The sequence below is a fragment of the Convolutriloba macropyga genome, chromosome 2, assembly GCF_964194025.1.
Source record: "Convolutriloba macropyga chromosome 2, txConMacr16.3, whole genome shotgun sequence".
In the NCBI taxonomy this organism is placed as follows: Eukaryota; Metazoa; Xenacoelomorpha; order Acoela; family Convolutidae; genus Convolutriloba; species Convolutriloba macropyga.
Genome location: NC_134469.1, coordinates 58,896,274 through 58,910,973, shown reverse-complemented (window position 1 = coordinate 58,910,973; position 14,700 = coordinate 58,896,274).

Sequence of the window (14,700 nt, the reverse complement as noted above, 5' to 3'; positions counted from 1 at the left end):
ATTTTATTAATTCACTTGATGCAGTATATTTCATATGAAGCCCTAAATTTAGTTCATTTGTTTAACCTTCATATTTTGTTCAGATCGTGTCTTGTGATCTGCCGTTAACTTTCTGCTTAGTTTTCCGCCTCGTGATCAGACATGTCTGATCACGCATTCACGTTGTTTATGAGGGTTTATATTTCCATAATTTCATTCTCTGTAATTTTGCAATTCAAATCAGTTCATCAAATTTTCCTATTGAATCCCGCTCCGCGAGTAAGCTCAAGCAAACTAAATCAGGATTTCGCATCGGGAATCACTAAAAAATAAGTTCTACGTATACTTGCACAACGAATCACTACTCTAAACAAGTAGAGTACGACAAGTATCTTCAGCAGATTCTACAACTCCTATAAAAGCAATCAATCTCCCTGTGGTACTCGGAAATACAGCAACAAATGTTTTGGTGGATTCGGGTATTGTTTGCACGATAATAAATAAAACGTCGGCAAGTTCTATCATCTCCCAAGACTCAAATTCGAAGTGGATACGTGAGGCAGCTCCCAAACAATTGAAAACTTTCTCTTATGAACTCATTCAAACGCTAGGAATTCTACAAACGTCTATTCAAAGTAACAATTGGTGCGCGAATCCAATTGAAATTCAAGTAGTAACAGATGGTATCGTTCGCTATTGGGTAGAGGTTTAGTTCCTGCCCTCGGACTTTCAATTCAGCAATATAATAGCCCGAAGACAGTTAATCAGGTAGAACCAGAACACTGCCCAGTGAGAAAAAAACAAATTGCAACCGGTTTTCCTGCTTTAACCTCGAGAATTGGTAAGTCAAAATTACATACAGTTCGCTCAAAATTTCATAAACATTATACCCCATCACACCAAAAAGGTCGTCGTGTTCCAATAAACTTGTTACACAAAGTATCCGATGAATTGAAGACACTTTCGGACAAAGGACATATCGAAAAGTTACAGGAATGCTCCGACAAAAACTTTATTTCCCCATTCGTAATCACATCACGGTTAAGAAAGACAAATCGGTTAAATTAGCTCTTGACTCAAAAGTTTTGAATAAAGCAATTCATAAAAATAAGTATCAAATGCCGAACATAGATAGTCTTATCGATTCCATTTCACAATACATCAACGATTCCAATCAAGGTGATAATAATTATTTTTCAAAAATTGATTTAAAATATGCGTATAGCCAACTAAAATTACATCCGGATACCTCTCGCCATTGTAATTTCAATATTATTTGTGGTGACTCGACTAGTAAGTATCGTTTTAAAACGGGGTTTTACGGCCTTATGGATATGCCGGCAGAGTTTCAAAAAGCCATGGATTACACATTGGTTGGTTTGACTAATACATATTGTTTCCTTGACGACATAATTGTAGTTAGCAAAGGTAGTAAGGAATCGCATATCAAATACGTCTATAAATGTTTACAAAAACTTGACGCCGATAATCTCCGAATAAAATTAAGCAAATGTCATTTTGCAAAACACCAGATAAACTGGTGGCTTGGTTTTACATTCTCCAAAAATGGTGTTAAACCTATAGAATCGAAAACAGCAGCGATAGCAGAAAACGAGGCTCCAAAAACATTGAAACGACTACGGTCATTCTTAGGTAGTGTTCATCATTTAAGCAAATTTTTGTCACCCCCCTCGGCCTTTATTAAAGAAAAATGAAAAATTTGTTTGGACTGAAAATCACCAAACTCATTTTGAACATATTAAAACTACAATTGCAAATGCTACGGAAAACACTCATTTCAATCCGACATTGGAAACGCGAGTCAAATGCGATGCATCTCGTCAAGGTCTAGGCGCCGCACTTGAGCAATTGGATTGTGAGGGTTGGAAAACGGCGGCTTTTGCATCTCGTTTTCTTAATAGCAACGAAGAACGTTACAATATCAATGAGCTAGAATTGCTTGGTGTGGTTTGGGTCATCAAATATTTTTAAAAATCTTTTTGGGAAAAATTTTACAGTTTTGACAGATCATAGAGCACTCCTTTCAGTATTAAAATCTCATCGTTCAACTAAATCGTACAATAGTCGATTAACACAGTGGATTGATCGTTTTTTACCCTTTGACTTTAATATAGAACATATTCCTGGCACTAGAGAGGGATTAGCTGATTATATTTCGCGCCAACCAAGTCAGAAAGCAAAAAGCATCACTCAATTTGATGAGGAATTCATGGTAGCTACAATTTCCCGCATTCGCGACGCAATTACCACTCTATTTAGGCACTCAAATGAAACTCAATTCCAAAAGCAGCATAATACCAGCCAATTTCAATTACAAGTAAATAAGACGCGCGTCCCTTCTTGCAAAATTGCTAAAAGTAGCGCACATACTCTAAATGCCTCAAATAACTCACTCACTACCACAGCAAAAGTAAATAATTACAATCTAAAATTCATTTCAAGCTTTAATTATCACGAAAATCACTTGCTCAAAATTAATAGTGCACCCGCCTTGCAAATTCAGTCACAAAATTCAAAATTCAATTCCGCCACTAATCCTGATACGAAAGTAAATCATATCGCAATGTATGCTAATGAGTCCTCTCAAATCAACACCTCAGCCTCCCCGCAAACTCCCCGAGTAACATTCAGGACTCAATCGACGCCGAACACGAAGACAAGTACGAGCATCAACAATACCCAGACCTCTTCATCCCCAGAAAACCGAGACATCGAACTTTCCGTGAAGAGATCTTCGAAAACAATTTGAATCAGCTCTTCACAAAGTCCTTCCTCACAGTCCTTACCAGCAAGGATGCCGTCTTAAAAGAAATCCGGGATTGTGTGATGCAAGATGACAAGGCTAGATGTAAAGAGGTCAGCGCATAAATTCGCTCTTTCTGGAAGGACATCCACGAGAAATCTAGTTGTCTTTGCGTCGACGAACGGGACGCGGTTCCAAACTAGATTAAAGATGCCGTAATCGAGTCGATTCATATGACACACCCCGGTAGCTGGGGAATGATCTCCTTATCCAAATATGCATGGTGGCCCTACTTGCACAGGGAAATCCTCGCTAAAACTTCTCTGTGTCCCATGTACAGATATTGGTAAGAATCTCAAACCTATTACTCCTAAATCTAAATGGCATCCGCGTAAATTATGTCAAGAACCTATTGAGGAAATTCAAATTGACTTTGGGGGTCCGATATTGAATGAAAAAGATAAAGAAATCTACTTTCTCACATGTATCAATCGTTATTCAAAGTATCCTACAGTTGAATTTTTTGGAAAGGCTAATGGGATAAATGTAGTTAAATTTCTACTTGATTATGCATGTAATCATGGAATTCCACGAACAATACGCCTATACCAAGCAACCTGCCTATTAGGTAAACGAGTCACAAATTACTGCAACGAAAATAATACTAACATTCTCGACGCTCCTGTAGACGATCATAGGGCTATTGGATTAGTGGAGCGAATGATACAAACAATAAAACGGCGTCTCTCCTGTATGAAAGATGAAATTGAAAAACATTTTCTACTTCCATTGCAATTCAGCAGATTATTTCAGACCTCCGTTTAACAAAAGAGAAAACTACAAAGATAACACCGTTTGAAGCTCATTTTGGTCGTCCTGCAAATACTCCTTTAAAAAATATTAGTACTGTTCCATCAAGTTTGAATCTAACTTATGAAAAAATTATTAACCACTATTTAGATGCTGATACGGTCCCCGCAGAAGATTTCCTTGATGAGGCTGGATGGATCAATCCCGATAGAAGTGACCTGGAAATTGAGAAAAGTATGTTGCGGGCACAACAAGACGCAGGTCGCCGCTATCGTGACTCTAGTAACAAGGAATCGCGATTCATAATTTACCCGAAAATTTCCAATCCAATTCCCAGGACTGAGATCTCGTTCAACGTTAAACTTGCCCGAAAACTGCCGAACAAGAAGCGATCGAAAAGACAACTCGCTGGTCTGTATGAAGTTCTTAAACCCGGATCTTACGTCACCAAATCCTCCCCAACAACAACTATCATTAACGAGCCGGAACGAGCACCCGTAAAAGCTAGGGACAGTGACCTTGCGAAATTTGGCACTAAAGCTGAGCGAGCAACTAATCTGTGGACATATGCGCAACTTCGACCAGCCCCACAGAAACGAAGATAGCTAAACACAGCAATGACTTGAAAAAACAGAAGAGGGGAGAAATAAAAATCCGTCATCGTCAGCGAGACACCACGTCAGTAGTCTCTTCCGTCAATTCAAATGTAACCCGTGCCTTAACACTTCGTAAACCTGCGAAGCTTCAAACTAAAGGTTGCCGAACTACAGCCTCCCTGAACGAGCCAAGTGAAAGTATATCCCATGATCAACCCGGAACCTCATAAGTACCCGCTCTGCCAGTACCAACACGTCATGAACAACCTGGATCGTCACTGGTATCCGACTCTCAAACGCAGAATGAAGGACGGAAGCGTAAACGGACTCAATTTTTTGGCTTTTCGGAGGCGGACATTTTACCAACCAGCTCATTGGCTTCATCTAGCGCTTCAAAGACAAAGAAATGGAAAACTAAAAAACAAGATAAGAACAGTTCAGCAACCGAAGAATTGGTAGTGGCATTAATTCAAAATGCAGAACAATCCCGAATTCCATCTCCACCAAGGCCTGATATGCAGATTGGACAAGTATCACTACCCGATTCTTGAATCCGATATTATGAATACGAGCAAGAAAGAGAAATGTCAGTATAGGATGCCGAGAATGAAGTTTAATGAAAACTGATAAAACTCCCAAACTGTTAAAAACTACTTCATTTAATTTAGATCATGTATTCGCTCTGCGAATTCAATTTATTGTGTGTGTGTGTGTTAATTTTTTCGTTACATTTCTTCTTCATTTCCATATTAATAATTCTTCAATGTATTCGCTCTGCGAATCCCGTTTTAGTTGAGTTTTCAAATTTAAATTGTTGCATTTGCCTCTCAATCTCAATGATACAGCATCCAATAGCATATCCGATGTTTGTGCATTTAAATTTCTCAATTTGAATTTGCTCTACAAATTCATAAATTTAAGCTTTTTCGTTTACTTTAACTTAACATTCGTGGTGCTTTTCCACTTAATGCTTATGCCATTCGTAATGTTCATTCTCCTGCATACGTTTAATTTTATTTGTGTTGTTCTTTCTAAAAATTGTGCATACATTTCAGTTTTTTCCTGTCATGGGGATACCTATGGGTACATAAATATATTTCGAAACTCTTACGTGTACTAAATTATAAATTACCCTCTTTTTTAATATTTATATCATGCATTTTATAACTAAGATTATGATGACTTTTTTTGTTCACGTATCATTATACTCCCGCTAGTCTACTAAATTATTTCATAGTTTGTTCACACTATTTTATGTTAGAAATCATAATCTCGGTTAATCTTCTGAATTCAAGTTGTCTCTGCAATCGCTCTTCAATAACACAAGATAAAACTAGTCTGGATTCGCCTTGCGATTCCATTTAGTAAGTTCAGTGAAACGCACATAATTACGGATTCGCCCCGCGATTCCGCGGTAAACTTAAGACAATGTATTTGCTATACTAATACAATTCAATTAGCTACTCTCAGCTATAACAGAGCCAATGAGACTTGTCATTATTAAGACCAAGCTTCCTGGATGAACAACAGAATCTTTATACAAAAATAAACATGAAATAACACCAAAAAAATCCCATTTTTGTTTAAAAAAACCGCGAGAAATATTAAAGCTAGAAAAAATCTAAATAGCATCAGATGAACCGTCATACAAAAGCCAAACAAGCGTCACAACTGAAATAAATTGTACTTGTTTATAAAGTAATTGGACCGGTACTTAATGAGTGTATGTAAGAAGTCGGCAAAAATGAACAAAAAGGCAAAGTTTTAAACGAAGTTTTTAGTTTTGAAAACAGTAAGTTTCAAACTCCTTTAAAATATCCGATCTTAAATGAATTTGCTTAGTAAGTTTTGTTTATATCGCTATCGGAGGTCACTGAGGGTAAACCAGTCAAAGGTACGAATAGCATCAGACAAAACATGAGATAAAAATGTAATTAGCATAGGAAAAACAGTAAGTTGTACGTATACAGAAAACGTTTGGAACTGGTCTTTAAATAAAACCAGGCAACAAAGTGAAAAAAACAGTAATGCGCTTCCAGAAATAAAAATCTTTTTAAAGAAAACTCGAAGTAGCAGTTTTATAAAAACAAGACAAAAAAGACAACCCCATTAAACATTAATTTTTTCTCAGAAAGAAAATAGAATCTATGTTTACTAAGAATATGCTAGATTGACAGGCAATAAAAACAAGATGCGGAATGGCAAAAATTAAAGTATCACCAATGTTTTTGAACCAAATATTTTGCAAAGCCGGAAAAAGTCAAAAAAACTCATTCTAACAACAGTAGTTACACTAACCTTTAACACTGTAGGAAGCCAGTCATACGTCTCATTCGAGGATAATAAATCTTAACACTACAAAAGAACTTCGACTTCAGCCTTGACTCAAAATTCCGCAACATGATTTTGCCTAAACATTGTGTTGAAGCCACTACCACCATAAACTGTCGACAGAAAAGAATGTGCTTTTTCCTGTAGATCATAATTGGAAATCAATGGACCGTCATTTTGGTGAGCATATACAAAAAAGATATCATAAGGATCCCCAATCATTGACCAGAATAAAAATAAAAAAATGAATTATTTTTTGGAACTTCAATGACAACGTCATTAAAAGATGAGCAACATCTTTTAATGAGCAACATGTTGTTCTTTTAAGAAATGAGCAACATCTTTTTCTTAAAAGAAGGAGAAAAGCGATAATATTTGTTGCGCCAAAAAACAAGAGGGACTTGTTATTACTGGCAATAACGTAAAATTTGTCAAAAAAGAACACAAAGGAGCAGAGTTAAAAACGTCGTTTAACTTTTCCGAAACAAGGTGTATCGAGCTCAACAAAATCAACAGCTATCAACTTAACTCAATATTTAAAAAAAAATTGAATCAGAAGAGGAAACCATTGAACTTGTTATCAATTTGATAATCAAAATGACAAGGCTGCAAAAAATCAACTTCAAAATTGAACAAATGGCAAAAATAAAAAAAGAGAATGTAAAGAAAGTGGTATCAAATTCATGGTACTATTGATGAAAAGAATCTAAGCACTTGAAAGTTTCATGTCCATTCTCAAGAAAGAAGATGTGACCTATGCTTACTAACACTATATAAACCAACGGGATTGAGGAGAAAGGGGCCAAGTTCAAAACTCTCACTAGAGTGTTCCCCAAACACATACATTCAATGTGAAAAAAGGCATTAGGTATCAACTGAAAGCATTGAATAATTGGTTAATATTATTTAAAGAAGCTAATTAGATCTTTTATTAGTGATATTTTCACGAGATTGCAAACGCAACAACAAAAGCTGGCAAAACAAAATTCAATTTAGGTTCCCAAAAACACTTTGTGGAAGCCACAAAAGCCATGAGCTCTTTTCTGTAACCCTAATCTATGATCAATCGGCAAAAAGGCCAACATTATTTACTTTTGATAGGATACTATTGTGACCAGTAACTAATTTAGAAAAAAAAACAAAATCTTTCTAAAATAAATTATAAAAAAGACATCATTTTAATTAAATCAGAAAAATTGCGATGGTCAAAAATAATGTTGAGATCAGAAATAGCGTTCATACTGCTGATCGTTCCGTAGAAGCAAATAATTGTCCCAAGTTTTAACGAAATAGATAAATGTGCAACAGATTGTGTAGTAAATCCAAAACAAATTATGCATTTTGGATATTAATTCTTTTTAAGTTGCCATTAATTCAGCCAAACATTTATCTGGGACAGCTAAAATCAGCGGAAAGAAAACTTGCTTTTTGAGTTTACTGAAAATTCATCCAGCAAGTTTAGGTCACCAACGCACTTTTGAAGGAAATGTTCTACAGAAGCATATTTGTTGCCAATTTTGATGAGAAAATGCAGAATTTTTGATGAATTTCAGCTAAAAAGGTCACATCAAACATTTTTTCAAACCTCCTTTGTATTCATAGTCAAAACCAACAAACTTTTTGCAAGCAAATTTTACAAGTTTTATTAACATTGACAAAGAAATGATCAAAAATACAGGAGAAATTTGAATGAAAACAATGGATATCGTCCGAATGTTTGCACAAATTGTTAAACTGAACACCAGCCTGGAAAAAAAGGAAGTTCAAATTCGTTTTAGGCAGGTATCGAATATAAAATTTTTCAAACATTAGAGCAATATCCGTTGTTTTTATTCAAGTTTTCCGGAGTTTGTGCTCAATTTTCCATCATTTATGCTAAAATTTGTTAACATTTTAAGCAATTTTTATTAAAATTGACGAAAACGAGCAAAAATGTTGGAAAATTTGAAAAGTACAAAAGAATATCGTTGGATTGTTTGCAAAATTTTAAACTCGATGCCTGCCTGAAAAAAATGAAGTTCAGAACAAAATTTTTTAGGTCAAAAATCTATGATGTTGCGCTTTCAAGTGATGCCGCTCACAACTCTATACGATGAGTACAACGATCGGCCAAAATTGACAGAACAAAACAGTTTGTCAAGACAGTTCCTCCCCCACTAAGGTTGGTCAGAACAATTAGGACGGTTACTGACCTAGAATCCAGGATGCTCGCAGCCTAATCACGAACAATTTCCTGCTTTTTGTCGAGTTTTTTTTGTCAAAGTTAGGAAATCAGATTACTAATATCGTGAAGTTGAAACATCAATCATGCCACCTGTGTCCAATTTTCCAGAGCAAGTATTTGACGTTGTTCTCCCAAGGTACATCTTTTTTTCGCTAGTTCCTCTCTATTTGTTTTGAGAGCTTTGCTTGGTTCCAGTTGAGTTTGCTAATCTTACTTCAAACAGAGAAAATATTTCATATTGTTTTCAAGTAATTTCTGCACAAACACGTAGCTTGAATTTGACCAATGAACGTATCAAGCTCAGCGTAATGCACACTTTAAGAAAGATTGTCTCAGAAGTTCAAGCAATATTAAGCATTAGCATAATCTGAAGTGACCTTCTTCAGCTCCCCGGGTCGAGGTTTTTGGGTAAATTTTTGTAAGAAATGTGGTGAATGCAGTCAGTTTTTGTAAGAATTGCGGTGAATAGAGTAAATGTTTGTAAGGAATGCGGTGATTGCAGTGAATGCGGTGAATAAAATGATTCACAGCATTTCACCACAGATCTTACAAAAATTCACCGCATTTGTTTTCCAGTGTTTACTGAATCTGATTTAAATTCACAAGAAGTAGCATAGAAGTAAGTGACAGTTGGCGCAGTGAAATAAGAATTTCAAGACATGCAGGAGGTGGGAGGTTAAAACCCGTCTATGGAAGTTTCTTTTTTTTATAAGAATTCCGAGAACGCGGTGAAAATTAATGTTTCACCGTGATTCACCGCATTCACCGCAAAAAGATGCAAGAAATACGCGGTGAATATTATTTTTTTCACCGCATTTCTTACGAAAATTCACGGCCAAACTTCGACCCGGGTAACACCAGAAGAAAATTACCTAAGGGTTCCACATGAATCATGCCTGGCGTAATATCTAAAATTCAGTAGTCGTTGGCTTCTCTGTTAATTATGTAATGACGGAAATCATCTTCGATCAGTTTAATTTTAGTATCAATTTTTGGTCTTTTCACGTATAGGATTATTGTTTTTTTTTATCAGTAGCGAAATGGTAAAGCCTTTGCTTTAGAAACAAAAGTCAGTAGTTTTTTATCAAAAAATCAGCGCTTCAACAAAATATAAACAGGAGCCTATAGCAGCAGCTAAACACACACAATCAACCAGCATATAGTAAAATCAAACATCTTGGAAGACAAAGTATATAAATATGAATCTTGTTGGTTAGAACAACGAACCACGCGCAAAAAAAACAAAAACTTCGCCGAGAAAATGAGATATGTTCTCGACTTAAGGAAAAAAGCATATTAGTGAAGGTGAAACTGATGGTGCACAGAAAAGGGATCGGCAATGGCGATAAGCAGACAGAGAAAGCGGACTAGAAATGAATAAGAAAAAAACCATGGAAAATCTCAAACGGTCTTTTTTTTAATTTTCTTTGATTTTACAGGATTCCCCAGGTTTTCGTCGCCATAATAGTACGAAGGAGTAAAGATTTCACAAAAAAAGACAACAAAACAATTTGTTTCTCTTAATACTGGCAAAGTTCAAAACCATAGCGAACGATATTTTTAAAATGAGATCTTTCGTAAAAACTTAATAAACTTTTTCATTTTTTATACAACTAAAAAGCATATAATAAAAATCTTCCAAAGCAATATTAAAAACTACGTTTACGAATCGAGTTTTTTTATATGAAAAAAATACTTCATTGAAACCTATTGTTGCTTTCTTCAACTAATCGTTCCTTAAAAAAATGAAATTGATTCAATGCACTTATCTCTTCTATATTTCAGTATCTCAGTATTTGTCTGCTTTATAGGCCATATGTCATCTACTTTTTCAACTTAAATAATAATTGTTTTTGTTATTTTTCTATATTTAAGTAACAAAAATTAGCTTAATAGTTTTTTTTTAGTATTTTTTAATCAACCCCTTTTTTGATGAATTAGATACAAGAGCAAAACTCTTAAGACTTTTTCTACAGCGACTTCGGGTAATAGTTTCAGCAATGTGAAAAGATTAACTAAATTTTATGTGCTTTCGAGGAATATCAGCCTAATGCCAACAAAATTGATAAAACACATCTAACACCAGCAATGTTGAAAACAATTATACCAATTGCTCATGAGTTATCTGAAATAACAGAAATGAAGAAAAACAAAAAACATGCTGCTGTTATAACAAAAACAGATCAGAATGAAGTGCATAAGATCAAATCAATGCCAGGAACTATCATTTTCACAATTCCGTTGATAATCCCATTGATAATAGCACTAAGTTTCAGTTAAGTTTAACCTGTAAAATCGAACTTCAACTTAGATACAACCTTTATTTCTTTAGATGATATACACATGAGTCAGATAATGAAAACCTATAACGTTGCATCTATTTTTACAGTTAGAACTAACATTAGAACTCTCGTTCATAGAGAAGAAATACACAAAGATATACTGGATTCTTACAGTTAATTTGAAATTGTAGTATTAGATGGATGTTGCTTTTGGTATATGTGAAGGTCATACGAGCATTAGACTTCGCATTATAAATTGAGACCAGTAATGGAAAAACAACTGAATACTTTGATCTTTGTCATTTTTGACTTCAACGTATTAAATTCAATGCTGGGGGTAGGTGGGGGGATAGGTGGGGGTAGTTAGGTGAAGGGAGGGGTAGTTTGCGGGGTAGGGGTAGGTGAGGGGGGGGGGGTAGGTAGGTGGTGGTGGTGGGGAGGGGGGTAGGTGGGTGTTGGGGTGGATAGATAGGTGGTGGCGGGGGGGGGGGGTTAGTGCGGTGACTTATATAGGAACAAAAAATCTCAAAATGACCTCTTCACCTTGAACAATATCAGCAGTTCTTAATTACTATACATTACAAACAAAATTACTGTTAAAGTCCAATGTTCGAAAACAGAAGGCAACAGTCAAAAACGGAGGTAAATGCTCGAACAGAAAAAAGTCAAAATTCAAGTAATGAACAAACTTGCTATCTGCTAAAAAATATAGCCGGTAGAATACCGAAAACGACTCGAATGGTCGTGCATTATAATCTCTAACCTAACCTTACCGAAATCAGAACATCAAAATAGACAAGAGAAAAAAACAAAAGTTGCCCAACAAACCATATTAAAGTGTTCTAAATATGCCGACATTTTTATAAGTGCAGGGGGAGCTAGGTGGGGAGAGTGGGTAGATAGGTTGGGGAGGTGGGCAGTGCTGGGGTAGGTTGGGGCAGCTAGGTGAAGCGAGGGGGTAGGGTAGGTTGGGGGGTAGGTTGAAGGGGGGTGCGGGGGCGATGGGGGGTAGGTAGGTGTTGGGGTGGGGGGTAGGTAGGTGTTGGGGGGTGGGGGTAGGTAGGCTATGGAATCTCAATACTCCTCTTCGAGTCGTAAAAACTTGTAGAATCTCAATACTCCCCTTCGAGTCGTAAAAAGGTTTTTGATATTTTTTGAGTCTATAAAACTGTATATAGAACATAGATCACTCTAGAGCAACTATAGGTTTTACATTTTTGATGCCAGATAACAAAGTACTCATATAGGACGTCAACCCAATCCACTCATTTCTGATTTTGCTGCTGCTGTTTATGGTGTTAAAAGTCAGGCATTTGTGTTATCTAGAAAGATAATCATCTGTTAGCAGTGATGGTAACAAAATGGTTGAACAAGTGACTTATATATTGAAAAGAGTTAATGTTAACAAATTTTACTCAAATAAAAAAACATAGTTTCAAAGAAAACAATGTTAAACGATAAATTACACGAAGCGTAATTAAATCAACGAAAATACAAAATCACGTCGTTGAACTGCTGCTGATTTCTTTTTTTGATTTCAACCTCAACTTTATTATCATTATCATGTCCCTAAAAGAGAAATCTGCTCACCCAGGTCTAGACCTCGACTCATGAAAAGACAATGCTCGACAAAAAAGTGCTATGAAAAGACCATACTGGACTCATTTGAGCTATGAAAAGACTTTAGCTGGACTTTAAGGCATTCTGGACTTTAGCTCGACTCAGATTTTTTGCAAAAGACTTTAGCTGGACCCTAAATTTTACAAAAGACTTTGGCTTGACCCAAAGTTTGTGCTGGACTTAAGCTCGACACAATGTTTGCAAACAAAGTCGAGTTAATGTCTTTTCATGGGTCCATCATTAGTCTTTTCATGGGTCCATCATTAGTCTTTTCATAAGTCTGTTATTCTGCCATTAACGTTTTGCGTGCAATATTGCATATAACGTAGTCAGCATATGTGATCATGCACCTTTTACGATTCAAAAGAACCATACATACCTCAAAAACCTGCATTATTTTTTTTAAAAAAATAGCTAATAATTTTGGTAAGGAAAACAAACTGAATAGCGCCGAAATTTTTTCATGGCTAATGGGACTAGGACCAATATTCTTAAGCTAGCTGGTTTCATTGAATCAAGTAATGTGGTAATATACTCGATCTGAAAAAACTCTTTAACTTAAGAATTGACAAAAATCTTAAGGCTTTTGGCAGATTTCCAACTGATTCTTAAGTTGGACTGCTCTGGTGCAAAACTATTTAGTCTTGCTCCGGTTCTGCTTCTGTATGTACAGAAGCAGGAAACAAATAAAAAATTTGAATATTGAAAAAAAACAGACTTATGAAAAGACTAATGGTGGACCCATGAAAAGACCTTAACTCGACTTTGCTGGTTATTAATAGACTAATGCTGGACCCATGAAAAGACCTTAGCTGGACTTTCTTCGTTATGAAAAGACTTTAGCTCGACCCATGAAAAGATATTAGCTCGACTTTTACTAGGAACCTCGACCGTGTAATTATAGTCAATATTGGCCCCCCCTACTAGACTTTTAAAGTCTTTTCATAAGTCGAGGTCTAGGCCTGGGCAGTGTTACTGAACTTACGTTTGGTTCTCAATTCTTCATAATTTTTTTCGTTGAAATATAAATGAAAACCTTCCCCTCTGTGTGATATTAACTCCTTCTCCAGTAGTAACTCCGAAGAGTTACTATATTAGCAGTTGCTGATAAAGCTGCCTATTTATTTTCCGGTGCTGCTTCCTCTCCCAGTTTAATTGCAATCTCTGATGCTCCTATTGAACTATGTTGCTTTACCGACACTCTTAAAGCAGTCTTTGATTCCCTCTGTTATAAATGTTTCATCAGAAACGATTTTAATGTTGCGGTTTAATGTAGATTGGTTTCTTCCAACTTTGAGTTGATCCATTACAAGTTGCATGCCTGTTTTCTACTGTTACTAATTAGTTTTTTGTAGTTGAGCCATTTGTAAACAGCAATATAATTAAAATATGATTATGATTATGATTATAGTTTGGTGGTTTTTAAGGCTATATTGTGATAGTGATTGTGATCTTTTTTATTATACATGTATAAATTATCCTTATTGAGGAACATAGCATTAATTTACTTTAGCGTAAAAAACAGTATCTTTTATTTTCTTATGTTTCTTACCTCATTTATTTTTATCATCTTGTTACAATTTTTTTTCACTATCATTTGCATTAGTAATTTTATCATACAAAAAATATACTGCTCACTAAACTGTTTAGTGGTCATATATCTGGGATTGTTCTATAATTTGATTTCATTGCGTGAGAGTTTTCGAATACGAACTATACAATTTCGGTTGCGAAAACTGGTGGCATGGAGTAAGGTATTCCTATAACTGTTAAGGCAACAGAGTACAATCTTCTTGCTGTTATCAAAATTTTAGTTGTCTCTGCTTTATCAACTTTTTTTTGTATCTATTGAACCTCTTCGTATAGTTTGTTCCTTTAGTGGATTAAATTTTTTTGTTATATTAACTCCTTCTCCGATAGTAATTCCAGAAAATTTAATTATAATAACAGTTGCTAATGAAGCTGTTTTTTTGTTTTCAGGAGCTGATTCCTCTCCCATTTTAACTAAAATCCCTGATGCGCTTATGGTTATTTAATCTTTTTTTCCGTAAAGTTAACTGTTGCTTCACAAACACATAAAGCGATCTGTGATTC